General features: G+C 34.6%; 1 protein-coding gene and 1 long non-coding RNA gene across 5 annotated transcripts in view; one reads left to right on the top strand and one right to left on the bottom strand.

Annotated features, from left to right (window-relative positions):
• cwc22 (CWC22 spliceosome associated protein homolog) overlaps positions 1-17706 on the top strand; it is a 92041-nt gene that overhangs the window by 49872 nt on the left and 24463 nt on the right. The window lies entirely within an intron of this gene.
• LOC141376190 (uncharacterized) lies at positions 15970-17469 on the bottom strand. Of its 2 annotated transcripts, XR_012385600.1 has the most exons (3): positions 17435-17469; positions 17199-17303; positions 15970-16843 (listed from the first exon to the last, which is right to left on the bottom strand). It is a non-coding gene; the product is annotated as an uncharacterized lncRNA (long non-coding RNA). The 2 variants fall into 2 exon arrangements; XR_012385599.1 differs by having other exon boundaries at positions 16590-16843; positions 17199-17459.

Here is a 17706-nt window from a genome sequence, read left to right as displayed (position 1 = left end):
CTAAAATCCTGCAGATCTGCGCTGCTTTCCGTGTCCCTGCACACAGCTGTTTATCGGAAGCTTTTAACTTCATCTAAATATTTGTTTTCGGCCTCAGAGGTAATTTGTGCCTTTGTGGTCACTTGGGAAGCATTTGTCATCTTAATATCCTTGTTTTGCAGTTTCACAGTGGGGAAAAATGGCTGTTTTGGCTAATGGTGACTGGGTGTTCCCTCCTGTTTTAACTGATCAAATGCCTTTCTCCAGAAATGACCCGTTTGTGATTGTCACCCTGCTGTTTCTCCAGGCAAACTGAAATTCAGTGCCAGCAGCTCATCAGTTTGATTGAAAGTCTTGAATTTGTCTACACCTGGGCTGCACTGCTTTTTAGGATAATAAGTTTTAGGCTAAGGTTGTGCATTATCTTTAATGATCTAGGTAAAACTATGTTGCAGGGAGTTTAGTGTAGTTTTTATATGGCTATTAAGAGTTTTTTTTAAGACTGTGAAGTTAATGTTACAATTCATTTTCTCTACAATAAGGATGTTTTAGCTTACATTGAATTTAAAACAAATTAGACCCATTACACTACCTGAAAAAAGTCTTGTTGTCTGTCCAAGTTTTAGAAACAACTGATATTAATTTGACTTCTAACTGATCATTAGTTATCAGAAGTGGCTTAAATGAAAGGCAAAGGCCACTAGATTATGCTTATTTTATGCTAATTTCCCAGAGTTCATCTAGTTTATTTGGATTTATCTTTAATGCCTCCTCCATTTTACCCCAGACATGCCTATTAATGTAACCCCAAATCATGATTGCTCTTTCATTAAACTTTGACATTGGCATCCAATAAAAAAAGCTTTGACTTTGGGTTCCAATAGGTCTTCTGCAGAGTTTGTGATGTTTGGGGTGCAGTTCAACAGATGATTCATCAGAAAAATCTACCTTCTGCCACTTGTACAAATGATCAACTAGAAGTCAAGTTACTATTTGTTGCTCTTACAATTGGAATCGACGACAAGACTTTTGTCAGGTAGTGTAGAGTTAGGATTATAATTAGATGAAGAATAGGTTTAACCCAAGAATAATTTGAATTGGACTGTTTGAATGATTTCACAAAAATCTATCTAATATATAAAAGTTACACAAATGGCATAATATAGCTATTAATAATTATTATTATTTTGTTTTATAAATTATGAGAATTTTCCAGAAAAAGTGGGTAAAAATTTTTTTTGTCACACTGTTCGAGGTCCTTGGGCAAAACAAAGCTAGGCTTACATCAAAATTGCATGTAAAGGATTTAGCTGTAGCTACAATTTATCAAAAGATGATAGTAATTTTTAAATAAATAGCCTGTGTTTGTTTCGTTTGATTATTGTTTGCTTGAATTGACTCATGTTTGGAATGAGATCATTTTTTCATCATTTATTAGAGTTGATTTGTTGGTGTTATAGACTATGCAGTGTTCAGCTAAGCTTTTGTTAAATAAGCAAGTGTGACTTTTTATATGTATAGATGATGATGATTTACATTGATAATGGCAGGCTGCAATGATTATATGCAACTGAGATGGCCTGGCGTAATCTCACCTTTTGTCATCGTAATGTGGAAACAGCTGCACTGTGCACTCAGGGGGTTTGGTAAAATGGCTGTTTATTTATATCACCATTGAGAAAGTTAACCACACTAAGTTATAGACTTTTCATTCAGACCCTAAATAATTATTGCAAATTCTGTAAAATTCCTGTTTTAACTTATGTTGAGCTATTGTTTTTTTTACAGTTCACTTTTCTTTATTAACACTGTTTACATATGCACCAATAATACTATTGTTTACTGTAATCATTTTAAAGACCGAAATAGATTTTCATGACTTAAGCAAACTTCCCATGTTTATCTGCAAGATATTTGTGGTTTGGAATTTTTAAGAAATGTGGTTATTTTTGGCTCCATTGTTTGCATATGCAACAGTAAAATTAACTACATGCAGACAGCCTTTTGATAAATCTGTAGAAAGTTCTGATTGATAGTTCCAGTAATTCATAGAAATGTATTTTCTAGAAACCTTAAAGTGATTGTGATTCCAATTCCCCTGAGTAAAGCTTAATTTTCTTAAATTTCAGACCAAATACATTATTTAATATCAAACATTATCAAATAACTGATAAGTACACTTGAAGTCAATATTTTTAGCCCTCCTGTGAATTTATATATATTTTTAAAATCTTTCCAGTAACAGTGTAAGGAATTTTTTTACAGTATTTCGTAGGCTGCTAGACGACCATCAACCATTTTCTCAGATGATTTGTATGTTCCATACAAGCCGAACCTGATTGGTCAGTTTGTGTCACGTGACTCATGATGTGCTCCTGCATTCATTCAACTGTGTGTGTCTGGAAGGCGCGAGCGCATTGTGTCGCTTCCGAGTGAAAGCCACACACCTCGATTGGAAATAACAAACTTGCGTAAACTCTAGAAAATATGTGATACCAACAGCCCCTAAAAGGCCGCCACCATTTGCGATTTCCTGTTGATCTTTTTGCAAAGGCAATTTGGATCCACCTGATTTGTTGACATGGTTTGCGCAGTACAGGTCTAAGCTTAACTGGTGCTTTAGGCAAACGACGGTCATGCTACCCTCACAGTAAGCCCAAGAGGGAGTGGGGTGTCACAGGGCGGTGCGTACGAAAAGGATCACCCAATTTGCCCATGACTAGATCCGCCACAGGGGTGGCTGATCCATTCCTTGGCAGTTTGCGGTTCCTTCAGTGGGCATTTTCCCCTTAGCAAAATTACTTTTCATAGATATCTGTTCCTAAATTCTTTTGCTGCTTGTGGGTTAAATTTGGGCGCTCAAGTGAATATGGTAATTTTTCAAAATAAAAGACTTTTCAAAATAAAAGATCCTTCAGACTCAGATGATTAATAAAACAGAAATAATTAATGATTTCTTTTGCCAACCCGGTACTATTTAGTGTTTGAGCATCACTAGTCTACAGAACAAACCACTGTTATACAACGACTTGCCTAATTACCATTACTAGCTTAATTATTCAAGCCTTTAAATGTCACTTTAAGCTGAGTACTAGTATCTTGAAAAAAAATAGTAAAATATTATTTATTGTCATCATGGCAGAGATAAAATAAATCAGTTATTAGAAATGAGAATTTAAAACTATTATGTTTAAACTTTGTTGAAAAAATTCTTCTTTTCGTCAAACTGAAATTGGGGAAAAATATACAGGAGGGCTAATAACTTTGACTTCAACTGTATAATAAGAGAGATGGATGTGTTTTCAAGCTACATCTTTAAGACTTACTCGAAGCACATTGGTTTTCTTGGCTCTCAGTCTGTTAATCAGTCCATTTGACCTTTTAAGAGCGATGAGGATGATGACCAGATTCAATCCCCCCGAGTCCACTCTGCCTTCTTAGTCCAAATATGGGTCTGTCTTGCCTGGCGCAGTACAGATAAGTCTGTAGGTTCTCCCTGGAGCGTATATGTAATGTCAACAAAATGCACGGTAGGGATCATTATGTTTTTTGAAAATGACTTCCGCTAAGACGAACCGTATCAAATAAGACGAGATAGTAGAAATGGCTGGAAATAGAAAAGAGCCTTCTTTTTATCCCCACTGCCACTTTTGCTGCTTTTGGCCATTTGAGAAAAGAGCCAGTGAGGTGCACAAGATGGAAACATTGTGTTTGCAGGCCTGAGGGAGATTGTGTAACAGCGGTAGCATCTTACAAATGTCTTCTTTATCGCATGGCTCCAGCCCTCGGCTCAGGCTCAGGAGTGGGTGCAGGTCGGCATACAAACATATGTCATGACATCATCATCACTATCACTTCCAAATATATTCATGATGTCCTTGCATAGCTCACCAATGAGTTTTTTCTTTCTCTTCCTTCTGTTCATGTCTTATTTTTGTTTGGCACCACATCAACAGTAGTGAATTACAGTTATTAATTATTTTATACTGTTAATAGTATTTGTTTATTTAGTTACCTTTGTTTCAAACATTTTTCACATGCTTATTTTAGGTATGCAACTAAATTAAAATTCTTGGCTGAAGCCGCAAACCGATTAAGAGGAAACCAAGGCAAAAAAAAGCAAAACACCAAAATAAATGGTCAATTATTAGTACTATTGCATTCAAGTCTATGACTGTGTACTAACCTTACTATAATTAGGGTATTGCACTTGCATACATTCGTATTAAAGTCTCCAAGAATAAAGCAATTGCAAATTATGAAAATATTTATTAAGCAACAATGGGTTATCGATCTGGAGATGGAGACTTGTTACAGTAAAATGTAGATATTTTATTTTGCCCAATAAATGCGTTGATGTTATTCACTGATTTTTATATTGTCGATCAAATGAACTTAAACAATTAAAAATGGATCAAATATTTGAGGCCGAAGTACAAAACCAAATTTAAAACTATTACAGTGTCAGTTTTGCTTAAGTTGCACACTTCTTTGATTATGTACAGTTGAAATCAGAATCAGCCCCCCTTTGGATTTTTCTCTTTTTTTAAATATTTCCCAAATAATGTGTAACAGAGCAAGGACATTTTCACAGTATGTCTGATAATATTTTTTCTTCTGAAGGAAGTCTTATGTATTTTATTTCGACTCGAACTAAAGCAGTTTTAAATGTTTTTAAACACCATTTTAAAGACAAAATTATTAGCCCCTTTAGGCAATTTTTTTTTCAATAGTCTACAGAACAAACCATCGTTATACAATAACTTGCCTAATTACCCTAACCTGCCCAGTTAACCTAATTAACCTAGTTAGATCTTTAAATGTCACTTCAAGCTGTATAGAAGTGTCTTGAAAAATATCTAGTAAAATATAATTAACTGTCATCATGGCAAAATAGTCTTAGGCCTATTGGTGTATGTGTGTGTACCCTTGGTTTGTATATGTACAACCACCTCAGAGATGTTGGGGGTCGTGAGTCACTGGTATTGTTATTTTTGCCATTAAAAAAATTTGAGAACCCCTTATCAATATAATTAGTAAAAAAAAAAAAAAAAAAAAAAAAAAAGAGTTGCAGGTTAAGGAAAACGCATGAGAGGAAGTTGCAGTGGGCCTTGGTGCAAATGAAAAGTAAAAATGAAAGGTGTATTTATATATAAAGATAAATAGGTAACTAGATTAAATAGACAGAAAAAGATTGATCTGTGCAACAGCCACTGATCTGCTGCGCACTGCTGCTTTATTTCCTCATAGTAATAATCTTTAAATCGCAGATAAAATGCAGAGGATCCTAATAGAATGAATACACCGCAGAAATGTTACTTCAGACAAGCACATGCAGGACATGGTTTCTGTTTGCGTCTTGACAACAAATTGTTTCAGCCATGTTGTTCCTGTAATAAAAATCTTTCCGAAAATGCCACTTAAGGGTCATTTTCGGCCAAACATTTTCAGTGGCCAAATATTTGGTGCTTATCTAGCTTAATTCCAGTTCTGGAAATGTTACTTTTTAAAATTTATATAATATAATTAGAATTTTATAAAACTGATTCAGAATTTTCATATGTTTGAATAAATTAATGCATACGTTTATTTACATTTACAACTGAATATTCTGTACATATGTTAATATTGCACGTACAGTGCTCAGCATAAATAAGTACACCCCATTTTGAAAATAATATTTGTATCCATTTCTCAGAGAATATAGGCAATGCATGTTTGTGTATTTAAATAAAACTGATTTATTAAAGGGATATATTTATTAAAATAATATTTTAGTCACCAAACATATTTAGAAATTGAAAGATAATACAATTAAATTCAAGCAAAATACTGCAAAAAAATACAACCCATAAAATTTCATATGATTTTTTTTTATTTTTTATTTTTTAAATTTGTATTTAATATTTTTCTATAGCATACACATTTCGGTGTACTAGTTTTTGGACAGTTATCGTAAATTATTATAAAGCTCCAGATTTGGCTTCAGTACTGACTAATCTAATGTAAAAGCACAAATATACTATTGTATAGATTCCTATTAAACATGAATTTTAAAGATAGATCTGTAAAGGGGTGTACTTGTATACACAGTAAACACAGTTCTCAGCATATATGTTTATATTATATTTATATTTAATAATTATATATAATTTAGTTTAATAATATATTTGGTATAAGCATGTCTATATAATTTTAATACATTTAAAACATTGCTGAAAATAGACTAAATACTTAATATACAGTAGTCATCATTTGAAGTGGATCAAAAAAAGTCAAAAAGTCAAGTCATAAATCTTGCCAAGAATAGGTATTCAGTAGTTTAAAGACAGCTCTAAACTCTTTTGATCCACTTCAAATGTTGACTACTCTATGTAAAGCTTTTCTTTTGTGTATGTGTATACATGCATTTATCTGCAATATTGTAAAATAATATAAGTAATTTTAATATGTTTCTGGTGTCTGAAAATATACACTCTTTTGTAGATTGGATTTGTGCAGTGTTAGTTAATTAAATAAAAAATAAATGTGTGCATAAATGATTACCTCATTGCAAGGAAGTGCTCATGTTTGCCAGTTTGTTGGCGGCGGGACGTACTCAGAGCCGTCTCTGAAGCCAGAACTGGCAGAACATGGCTCACATCCAGACCTACCACAGCCCTCTGCGTCATCTCTCGCACACCACACACACAAACACACACACCTGAGCTCTGCCTCAAAACCCCCAGAGTCTGTGCAACATGAGGAAACACGTCAACTGCTCTGGTTTCCTTAACATCACTGTTTGATAAATAAGTTATTATTGGAACTAGACATCTGAAACTGAGAATCTGAAAGTTTGCCTGGCTTCCGTTCAGCCATTTAAGCGTGCACTTTTATAGGCGTCTCGATAACATTAGCGTGTAGCGTAACATAAATCGTGGGATTCTGACCTGATTTGATATGTCAGCCTGATTTCATTTCAGTGGTTTGATTGATGTAATGTGGGGCATGTATCTTTAAAGGTCGTTCACGTTAATGAGATGCTGTCTCTCTCATTTTAACATCACATTCTCTGCTGTTTTTTTTTTTCACGCATATGGGTTCGCGTCCTTGGACCAACTGTGTTTTGTCCCTCCTGAATCGTCGTACCAGAATAAACCGTCCTTGAGTCTTTAGCAAATGCTGTTTCTGCCCAGTGATCTGGCTTTGCTCCTAAATGCAGGGTTCCCACAGTTATGGAAAAATTTGAAATATGAGGGATTGTAAAACAGGCCTGGAAGAGTCATGATGATTTATACAATCTTAAATAAGTCTAAATATGCGGTAACACTTTACTTGAAGGGGGTGTTCATGAGTGTGTCATGAAACATTTATAATCATGACATGGCATCATTTTATTCATTCTTATGACAACTGTTGAGTCATATTTGCCCATTTATGTCATTTTAAGTGCAAAGATGACAACTTGACATAAGCAAATACATCCCATCCGGTCTTTATCTTTGCCATGACAAATTGACATTGCCAAGACAACAGAACTTGTCATAAATCTGTCATGAGGCCATTATAATTGTCATGAACACACTCACCGGCCACTTTATTAGGAACACTTTGCTAGTACCGGGTTGGGTCCTATATTGCTTCAGAACTGTCTTAATCCTTCGTGATAGATTCAACAAGGTACTGGAAATATTCCTGAGATTTTAGTCCATATTGACATGAAAGCATCACACAGTTGCTGAAGATTTGTTATCGGGACATCCATGACGATAATCTCCCGTTCCACATATCAAAGGAGCTCTATTGGATTGAGATCTGGGGATCGTGGAGGCCTTTTGAGTACAGTGAAATCATTGTTATGTTCGAGAAACCAGTGTGAGATTATTCGTGCTTTATGACATGGCGCGTTATCCTGCTGGAAGTAGCCATCAGAAGATAGGTACACTGTGGTCATAAAGGGATGGACCTGGTCAGCAATAATGCTTGTTAATTTGTGTTAACAGCAGTTGGACATAAAAAGTGGCCGGTCAGTGTATTTTTCTAATCGCTTTTTTCAGTGGAACAAACATGTATTTGTCATTAAAATGTCTAATTAAAGTGTGATTACTCTGTCAAATTATTTTAAAAAGCGTTATTAATATTAAATGACATTTAAATGACAAATTCAGCTTGCACCACTGTAGTTGAAGTCAAAATAATGTTTATGACAGATTTTTGACAAGATTTCTTTTCTTGGTAATGTCAAATTGTCATGACAGACAAAAACAGGTTCTTATGTATTTGTTTATGCCAATTTGTCATAAAAAATGTCATCTTTGACAGTCGTTTATAAACGTTTCATGACAGTCTTATGAACACCCCTTCAAATAAAGTGTTACCAAATATTCTTTTTCCTCTTGATTTGTTTGTTTTATAGCTGATGAAATACAAGTGTATTCTTTGTATACAAGTGTAGAAGTATATGTGCATGTAAGTTTTAAAGTAAGCACTTTTTAAATATAGGTCTTGAAATATAAACAAAAATGGCCACTAACTGATGACAGTCGATCTCTGTTGTTTTCCCTCCTGCTTTGCCCCATCACACCCACTCTACTTTCTGCTCACAGCTTTCCGCACACTTTTAGGTTGCATAAAAATATTTTTAAAATTCAATCTGAGGTAGATTTGAACTAAGAGGAGTTTCATTACTCTTTAAGTCAGCTGAACTGGTCCAGAGTTCAACTGAATGATAAATTAGTGATTGTTTGAAATGAAATTATGTTGTAGATTTTTTTAATTAGCTCATTCATTCCTTCATTCTATTGGAAATTTAAAAGTGTGTTAAGGTTGTAAAGTAAGACACCCTCTTTGCACAACATTCACACTTTTAAGATTTCATTAATAGGAACTTTTCAAGGCAGATTCCTCTGGATGATGTCAGCTTTTCACGCGTTTTAAAGATGCTATAAAAAGGTGGAATGTTGCTTTGAACTTACAGCTGCTACTGATTGGCATGCGTCTTTGTTTGGGTGGAGTTTGTTTATAGTCTGCAAAGAGAAGTCCACCACATGTTTGGTTTTAGTTTCCACCCAAGACGTTGACAGCAGCATTACAGAGCTGAAGATCAACATGGAACTCATTTGGAAAGCCCGTCATTTCCAATCTTTCCCCCATGTGTTCATTAACTTTTTTTACAATTTGTTGGTTATATGCTTAGCCCAAAAATGAAATTGTCAATTATCCACTCTTCACTTGTTCAAAATCTACTCGAGTTTCTTTCGTTTTTTTATGTGTACAAAATATGTTATTTTAAAGTCAGTTGGTGCCATCAACCAGCATTTTTCCAAATATCTTCTATTGTGTTCAGCAGAAGAAACAAACCCTTAAAGGTATAAAACCAAATGAATGGGGAGGTATTTTTCATATTTGGGTGTACTATGCCTTTTAGTAGGGGTGTGATGAGATCTAAGGCTACGAGATTTGCAAGGTAAAAAGTTGTCTTGTGAGCTGTGATGTTATGATAGAGCGTGAGGGTGAATTTAGCACTGAAGATTAGAGGCAAGTTTGGATCACATCAAGTGCTTTGCACACACCTGGCAACCTGGGCTACCTTGCTGTTGCATGTCACTTGTTTGCTTTTAACTGATTTTTTTTCACCAGAGTTCAAAGGTTGCCACATCTCAGTATACAAAAGCTGCTACAGCTGCCACTACACAAATTCACCATGCGACGGAAAATCACTTTAGATATGCTTAAGGTTATCATTGTGAACATAAATCAAATTATGGAATTTTCCTATTTTAGTTGCATTATTGAAGTGCTGTACAGACATGTAAACTCCATAATCAAACTATTACCATTGTTTAGGACTTTTAGCCGCCTTTTGCGACAGGATAAACCATAAACACACGGCTGTTTGACATTATTCTCTGCACCTACTGAGTCAGTAAAGCACCATAGACACACATCTCCTCCAAGTGCGCACACACACACACACACACACACAGTGAGCTCCTGGAGACACACACACTCATCATCATTCATGCCGTTTGGAGAAAATGGAAGTTTTCTTTTAATTCGGCTAGCGGTATTAAATTGCATTGAAACGGCTCTCTCCTATCAGTCCATTCTCGCATCCAGTAGCTCAGAGTTTGTCCAGTCATTAAAGTTTAGCAAAATATTTAGTAGTGTTTGCATGTCCTTTGAATGTTATTTTACATCTATTTTATTGAATGATGCCCTATACAATTAAAATAGAAGTAAAATAACATTCATTACAAGTTTATTTAAAGCACCTAGATAATTTTGTGTTTAGTGATTTTTATTTTTCGTGATTTATTTATTTATTTTGATTTAGATTTTTTTTCCAGTTGAATAAAAAAAGTATTTTTCATTTATATTAAAACAAATATTTTGCTAATATTTAAAATGATATATAAACACATTTTTTTCATTTATATATTAGCAAATATTTTGCGGTTTTTGCATGCGCTTTAAAGCATATAATTTACATAGAAATAACATTAAAAGTTGATTTTAAAAAAAACACCTAAATAGTTTTGCATTTGTTTTTGTTTTTCAGTTCAATAAAAGTATACAAATTAGTTGACTAATAGTAGAAAAATCTTGTCTCGTTCTCGTAAACCCAATCTCATGTCTCATCTTGTGGAGTAAGCGTCTTGTCACATCCCTACCTTTTAGAATACACTACCTGACAAACGTCTTGTGGTCGATCTCACTTGTAAGAGCAACAAATAATAACTTGACTTCTAGTTGATCATTTGTAAAAGTAGCAGAAGGTCGAGTTCTGATAAATCATCTGTTGAACTGCATCTCAATAATCACAAAAAACTCCAGAAGACCTATTGGAACCTGCATGGACCCAAGATTCACACAAAAATCAGTCAAGTTTGGTGTTATGTTCAGTATAGGGGTGTGCGAGAGATCTGCAGACTGAATAGCAACATTAACAGCCTGAGGTATCAAATTCTTCAGCAGGATAGCACTCCTTCTCATACATCAGCCTTCACATCAAAGTTCCTGAAAGCAAAGAATGTGCTCTGGGATTGGCCAGCCCAGTCACCAAACATGAACATGATTGAGCATGTCTGTGGTAAGATGGAGGAGGAGGCTTTGAAGATGAGTGCAAAGACTCTAGGAGTCCACCAAGAGCACTTTCTTTGTCAGATTACTTTATTAATAAGTGATTTGAGTCATTGCAGAGTTGTATGGCTGCAATCCTCCAAGCTCATGGTAATCTTACACAAATACACAAAAATATTGTTACATTTATTAGGAAATCTTTGATAACTGTAGTCAATATTTTGCAAAGTGTTTAGTGGTGACAAATTGGCTGGTCCACCAATTATTTTAGACTTCAGTGTCTCAGGATCTATTAGAAATCTAATGTTACATACCATTGTGGGTAGCAAAGATCTTTAGTTTAAATTATGAAAAGTCAGTCTTTATGGTTTATTTTAATGCATTCTTGTAAAATGAAAGCATAGGTTACTTACCAGCAATCATCTTCAAACTTTTCTTTTAACGCCTAGCGAAATAAAAGCTCTCAAAAACATTGGTTTTGAAGAGCGGGAAGCCTCATTTTCATTCATGTCACATTAAGTATGCTGTCTAGTCTGACTGAGGTCCATGAAGCTGAGATGATTCACTCTTATTCAGCCTTCAGTTTAGAGAGACCATTTAATGGCGAGAAAAAAATGAAGGCCAAACCTTGTCATGTGAAAATATGAATGGTTTAGCTTGCTATATTAATGTTTACATAGAAGTCTCGAAAGGATTGAAAACATTACAGCCGGCTTCATCATTTCTGTGTCGACGCATCAAAGTTTCCCCTTCAAAAGCGGATTGTAAAATGTTTCATAATGCTCACTTTTTGACAAGGTTCAAGTGAAAATTAGCAAAGGCAACGACAATTGATGTGAAACAGCCGCTGTCTGGCAGGAGAGTTGATGGCGCAATTATTAGTCTTGTGAGCAATAAACACATCACAAGTGTGGAATGAATCATGGGACTTCACAGATGGCCTGTTCATTATTCAGCCACATTTCAGCCTCCGCCACATGGAGTATAAACGTATGGATCGAGTGCATCGGACTGAATCACGGCTGCATTCAGATAATTCAGCTGCAAGAGACACTAATCGAAGGATGATTCATTTCACAAAGAGCCTCTGCTGTCATTGTGTTTATCTTTGAGTGAGAATGCATTAAGAGTAGTGAGGGTTATGGATGACCGTTCATCTTTAATTTTGTTTATTTGGTGGCCTCTATTATTTGCAACTGGCTTTCCTGTGTCGTCAGTTTTCATTTAGTATGATTATTTTGGATTATATCTAGATGAAGTGATTTAGGTCTTTGTTTCCCAAAGCAACTTGTTTATCTGAAGATACATCCCATTGTGTTTGGCAGGACTTTACTGTGTGGTTGCTGGGAAATTGTAGCTGGTTGCTTATTAGCTTAAGCTTCTATGAGATTCTGTCTGTCAGTTTTATATTCAATCACCTACTTTCTTTTGAGAGTCTCAATATTGAGGGACAAGCTATCATTGGCAAGTATGTTTGATTATGTTTGATTTAGTTGATTTAATTTTTTTTCTTTTTTGTCTGCCATGTATATTGCAATATAAATATAATTTTACCAAATAACTTGAGTAGCTTTATTTTTAAAGAATTCATTAACTTTGATTGGTTGGGATAGTTTGGGTCTAAATCATGCATAAAGTGTATAGGGGTGTCACGATTTCGATTTTTAATCGAAATCGATTGAAATTTATGCTTAACTTCGATTATCGAATCAAAAAATAGAATCGTCGATGCTGCCACGCCCCCATGTCACGTTAGCTTGGCTTGCCAAGCGAGAAAAAACATGCTTGTTGAAGTGTTTGTTAAACTGCAGACGCAGGAGACCCGTCGACAGAGCTCAAACCCTCTCCTCTTTCAAAGAAGTTGCCGGTGTGGAAGTATTTTGGATTTCTAGTTAGTTATGTTGACAACGTTCGTGTTGTCAACAAAAAAAAAAAACACAGTTTGCAAGCTCTGCTATGTACGTATTACGGTTGGGATGATAGACGATGGCCGCATCGCGATCCTTCGCCCCGCACCCATTGCAAATCCGCTCGCGAAAAATACACACTCAGGCCCTGTTTACACTAATATGTCTTTGTTTTTAAATGGTATTTTAGAACGACAACGATCCACATCCACACTGGCATGTAGCATTTCTGAGCAGCCCTCCTTCCTCACTACCGCTGAAAACGCACATCACGTGACCACACACACTCATTCACACACAGATACAGACGCACACACATTGTCATGCGCTCGAGACAGCGGGTCAAGGCAGTCAGCGAGTCAGTAGACTGCTTCCATCTTTTACTTTCACACAAGTACTTAGTCATTTTAGCGAACACCTCAGATACTGTTGGCTGGTTTCTGTTGATTGTGCACCTTTTTTACAGACGCCATTATAACGACACAGATCACTGCCTATTCACGAGTCCCGCAGAAAAAAGTGATTGACAGGTTGAAATTATGTGTGTAACTTACCTTTCATTTACTGTTTGATTTGTTTATGGGTAAACCAAAGACCATGCAGGTCAGGTAGTTTAAACGGTAGGCTACTAAAATTTAATTTGTTATTAATTAATTAATTAATTATTTATAATCGAAAATCGAATCGTGACTTTAGAATCGAAAATGTAATCGAATCGAGGATTTGGAGGATCGTGACACCCTTAAAAGTGTAATAAAGAAATTAGTAAGGTAAATGCAACAGAGCAAAAATAACTGTATTTATTAATACTGGATAGTGTTTATTGTATAAACTATTCAATAAAGTTAAATGTGCTCTATGTAAGTTTTTGACTCTAAAGCATAAAAATAACATAATATATTTGCAGATATTTAAGAAACATGCTAAGTAAACATTCTTGTTTATCTGAAAAACAATGCTAAAGTCAGATATTCTGCTTTTTCCGTGCCAGAACGCTGTCTTTGTTTTGGTTCTATTAATCCTTCAATGCCAGTTTAGCCTATTATATTTCAGCACCCTGGATTGTCTTGGTGTAAAACCACATATTTCATTCAGTCAGAAAGGCTCTCAAAGCATGCACTCGTAACCAAAATGCTACCTCCAGTGGACAGTAGCCAATACCAAAATGAGATTCAGAGTTCCACATGAGGTGCTTCTTAATTAGCAAATACTATAAATATTGCGAGCGTAAACATTAGGTGAGCAGATTACATTGTAACCCCGTGTCCTAACAGCATGCTATGGGATGAAATTTGCAGTGATAAGCAATTTGTCTGTTTGCACTAGACGAAACATGACAGAAATTCAAATACAGCCATTCAGAAGCACAGAATATGCACTCCATGAAATGGTAAGGTTTATAATCTAATTAATACATATTAAACCTCTTTAGCATCAATAAATGTAAATGCTTAATCACTATGTCTTGGTTTTGAGTCTAAAATTAAATTTTAAACTGTTTATTTCAAGATCAGAGGAGAACTATCTGCTGCTGCTTTCAGTAGTATGGCAATAAATGTCATGTAAAATGGCATTTAAACTCAGGTTATTAGCATTTAACACTGAATAAAGCACATAAGGTGTTCATGAGTTCATCATTGTCAGTATTCTGTAATTCAACTGCAAAAAAATAAAAGCCATTTGTAATATATCAATTCGAGTTGTTGGTTAAAACAATAACTCCCTTTAATAGGGAAATTCTTCCTTCTATCATGTGTCGTTGCTTTTATATAGAACATTATTTTAATCAGCCTTTAGGCTCGATCATTAGTCTTACTCCTTTTGGTCCTCAATGTGGGAAAATGCGCTTGCATTTATTTTGATTCAGGAATGCAAACCTAGTTCAACCACCTAGTGGTTATACCTAGTGGGTGTCAAACTTGCCTTAAAAACGTGCAAATAGTAAAACTTTCACTCTATTATGGTTTAACTCTGCAGTGACTCCACAAATCTTTTATGTTTAAAATGTCTTTTGGTCAATTGAAAAACTTCAGGTGTGCACATTGTGATATCCATGCTGAAAAGATATATTGTGCAGCCTTACTTGTAATACTGTGTTACTGATGCTCTTATATTTGGCGATTTGAACACACCCATATATTTAATTAGTAATACCCAACTAGCAATACTTGAACATTTTAAGTAAGGTGTGTTTTTCAAGGGGTAGTTCACCCCCAAAATGATGATTCTATCATTTACTTATCTTCCACTTGTTCCAAACCTGTTTGACTTTTTTTTTCTTCTGTTGAACACAAAGAAGGTATACTGAAGAATATTGACTTTTTTTTTTAATCTATTTTTTTTACTGATTTTTTTTTTTTTCTTCTTACTATGGATGTGTGAAGGCCGATTCACCCTGCTTTGAATGAAGTTTTGGAATTTCTAATTTACTTGACCCTAATGATCTGAGGGATCTGTTAGGTTTGTAGTCAGTTAGCATATCTGTAATGTATTAAGGGTCCTAGGCCATTTAGTGAGTCATAGACAAGTAGTAATACTTTAAAATCTATTCTGAATGTTACTGGGAGCCGGTGTAAAGACCTGAGTACAGGTGTGATGTGCTCTGATTTTCTGGTTCTGGTCAGAATCGTGACAGCAGCATTCTGGATGAGCTGCAACTGTCTGACTGTCTTTTTGGCATGGCCAGTGAGGAGTCTGTTATAGAAATGCACCCTGCTGGTGATAAAAGCATGAATTAGTTTTACCAAGAGACTTACCAAAGGCTGTATTTATATAAGCAACAATACTGTAAGAAACACGCTTCTGCATGCTTTAAAACACTCTTAAAAGCAGTTTCAAATAGCAATGGAGTTGTTACTACTGAAAACTAATTGGAAATCCTGGTATTATACTATATATATGTAACCCTCGATACACAAATGTATTATAAGCTTTTAATCAATGGACCAGATGCTCAGAAGTCTAAATTCCTCCAAAGAGAGAGAAGATACAACAACAGTGAAGGACTCGGACACAGAGGTAAGAATAATAAAAGATTGTATTGTAAAATGTTCACTGAAATATATATAAAAATAAATAAAAATAAATAAAACAAATTCTAGATTTTTTCACACTTATCTAATGACCTCAATCTTATTTACACTATCTAATAACACTTCTCTTTCTTCACAGGCTATATCACTAATAAGGTAAGTTAATATTGTTGTTTTTTCTGTTTTTCTATTGTTAAGGCTAATATTATATTTTGGTTACTATTATAACAATAATATAATACTAATATACTAATAACAATACTATATTAAAGGTTTGTAAGTGAAAGTTAATAATACAATATTAAAATTGTATTATTATTTAACATATAATCAAGATTTCCCTTCTTAAACCAGTTAACCTCTCTCTATAAAGATTCAAAAATTGCAACGAATGAACACTCTAAAGGAACAATGTACAAATAAAATAAAAATGAAAATAAAACATTCACTTAAAACATTTCAAATGTTCCAAAAGTCCAGTAAAGGTGATAAACTTTCAAAAAGATTCTTTTGCAAAACAACTAGGTTGCAAATTCAGTTCCAGAGATCCAGGATGTTGCACTTGTGAGTGTGTTGTAAATTTACACTCCTACCATGACGCTGAATAGGTTTTACTTTGTATCTTTTCAACAGGTGTATCCAAAGAATCCACTTAATGGGAGGCTCGCCAGTCCAACTCCACAATTAGACACGCCGATGGAAGTTGAGACAATCCAATTCCAGAAGAGAGTTTAAACTTCAATTAATTCGAATCCAGAGCAGATCACATCCAGCAACTGACGTCAATAGAACATCTCACCGATGAAAAACCAGAAGAAGATGCACAAACGAACAAAACCAAACAAAAAAAAAAAACCTGGCCTTGAAAACACAAGGCCAAAGAAACCATTAGCATTTTACAGTGAATGCATTAACTCAGCTTAACACATTTCTAAATAAACAGCAACAGTAAATAACCATGTATATGCTTCTCTTTGCTGAATTTCTGTGTTTTTCCTATTTCTCTCTCCTATTTGACATTTTCTTTTTACAAATGACAGCATTTTACTTAAACTTTTCTCACTTAAACTTTACACAATCACTTGTATAATACTCTGTATAATAATTTGTTTTTACTAGACCAAACAAATGGTTAATTAATAAAACACATTTTTTGACACTAGTTTAAATCATGTTATAATGAAAACAATAATAAATAATAAAAACACGAACTCACCAAGGAAATCATTCAAAATCAAAACGAAACAAACAGGAAAACTCCAGGTGGCACTCATGTGCAGATTTCACTCTCAGAGACAAATCTTGTCTTTTTCTCTCAATCCTTCATTAAAAATATATGATTGAAATCATGTCAGCATCTTATTAATGGTCAATTTTCACAGTTAATACGCATTAAAACATTAAAAGATGTAAATCTAATAGTTTTCTGCTGTTATTAATATAACAACTTACATCTCTGCTTTCCCTTGCGAACACTGAATCACCATAGCAACGGTAAACACAAGCTAACAGACAAGCGAGATTTGTTATTGTTTGGAAAGCTGATCTGCTGCTATAGTGTAAGGCACGATGATGTCATTCTAAAGCACTATTCCCTTGAATGCTGTATAATACTCTATTATAAATTATTTATATAAGTAAATAATTTTAATGTATATTATTTAATCGAGTATTCTGCCAATGTTTTTTCCTCATATTTCTATTTGCTCTATTGCTGTATACTA

This window comes from Danio rerio, chromosome 9, assembly GCF_049306965.1.
Source record: "Danio rerio strain Tuebingen ecotype United States chromosome 9, GRCz12tu, whole genome shotgun sequence".
NCBI classification, from domain to species: Eukaryota; Metazoa; Chordata; class Actinopteri; order Cypriniformes; family Danionidae; genus Danio; species Danio rerio.
Note: the sequence above shows the minus strand (reverse complement) of the source record. Positions and strands in the feature narration are given on the sequence as shown.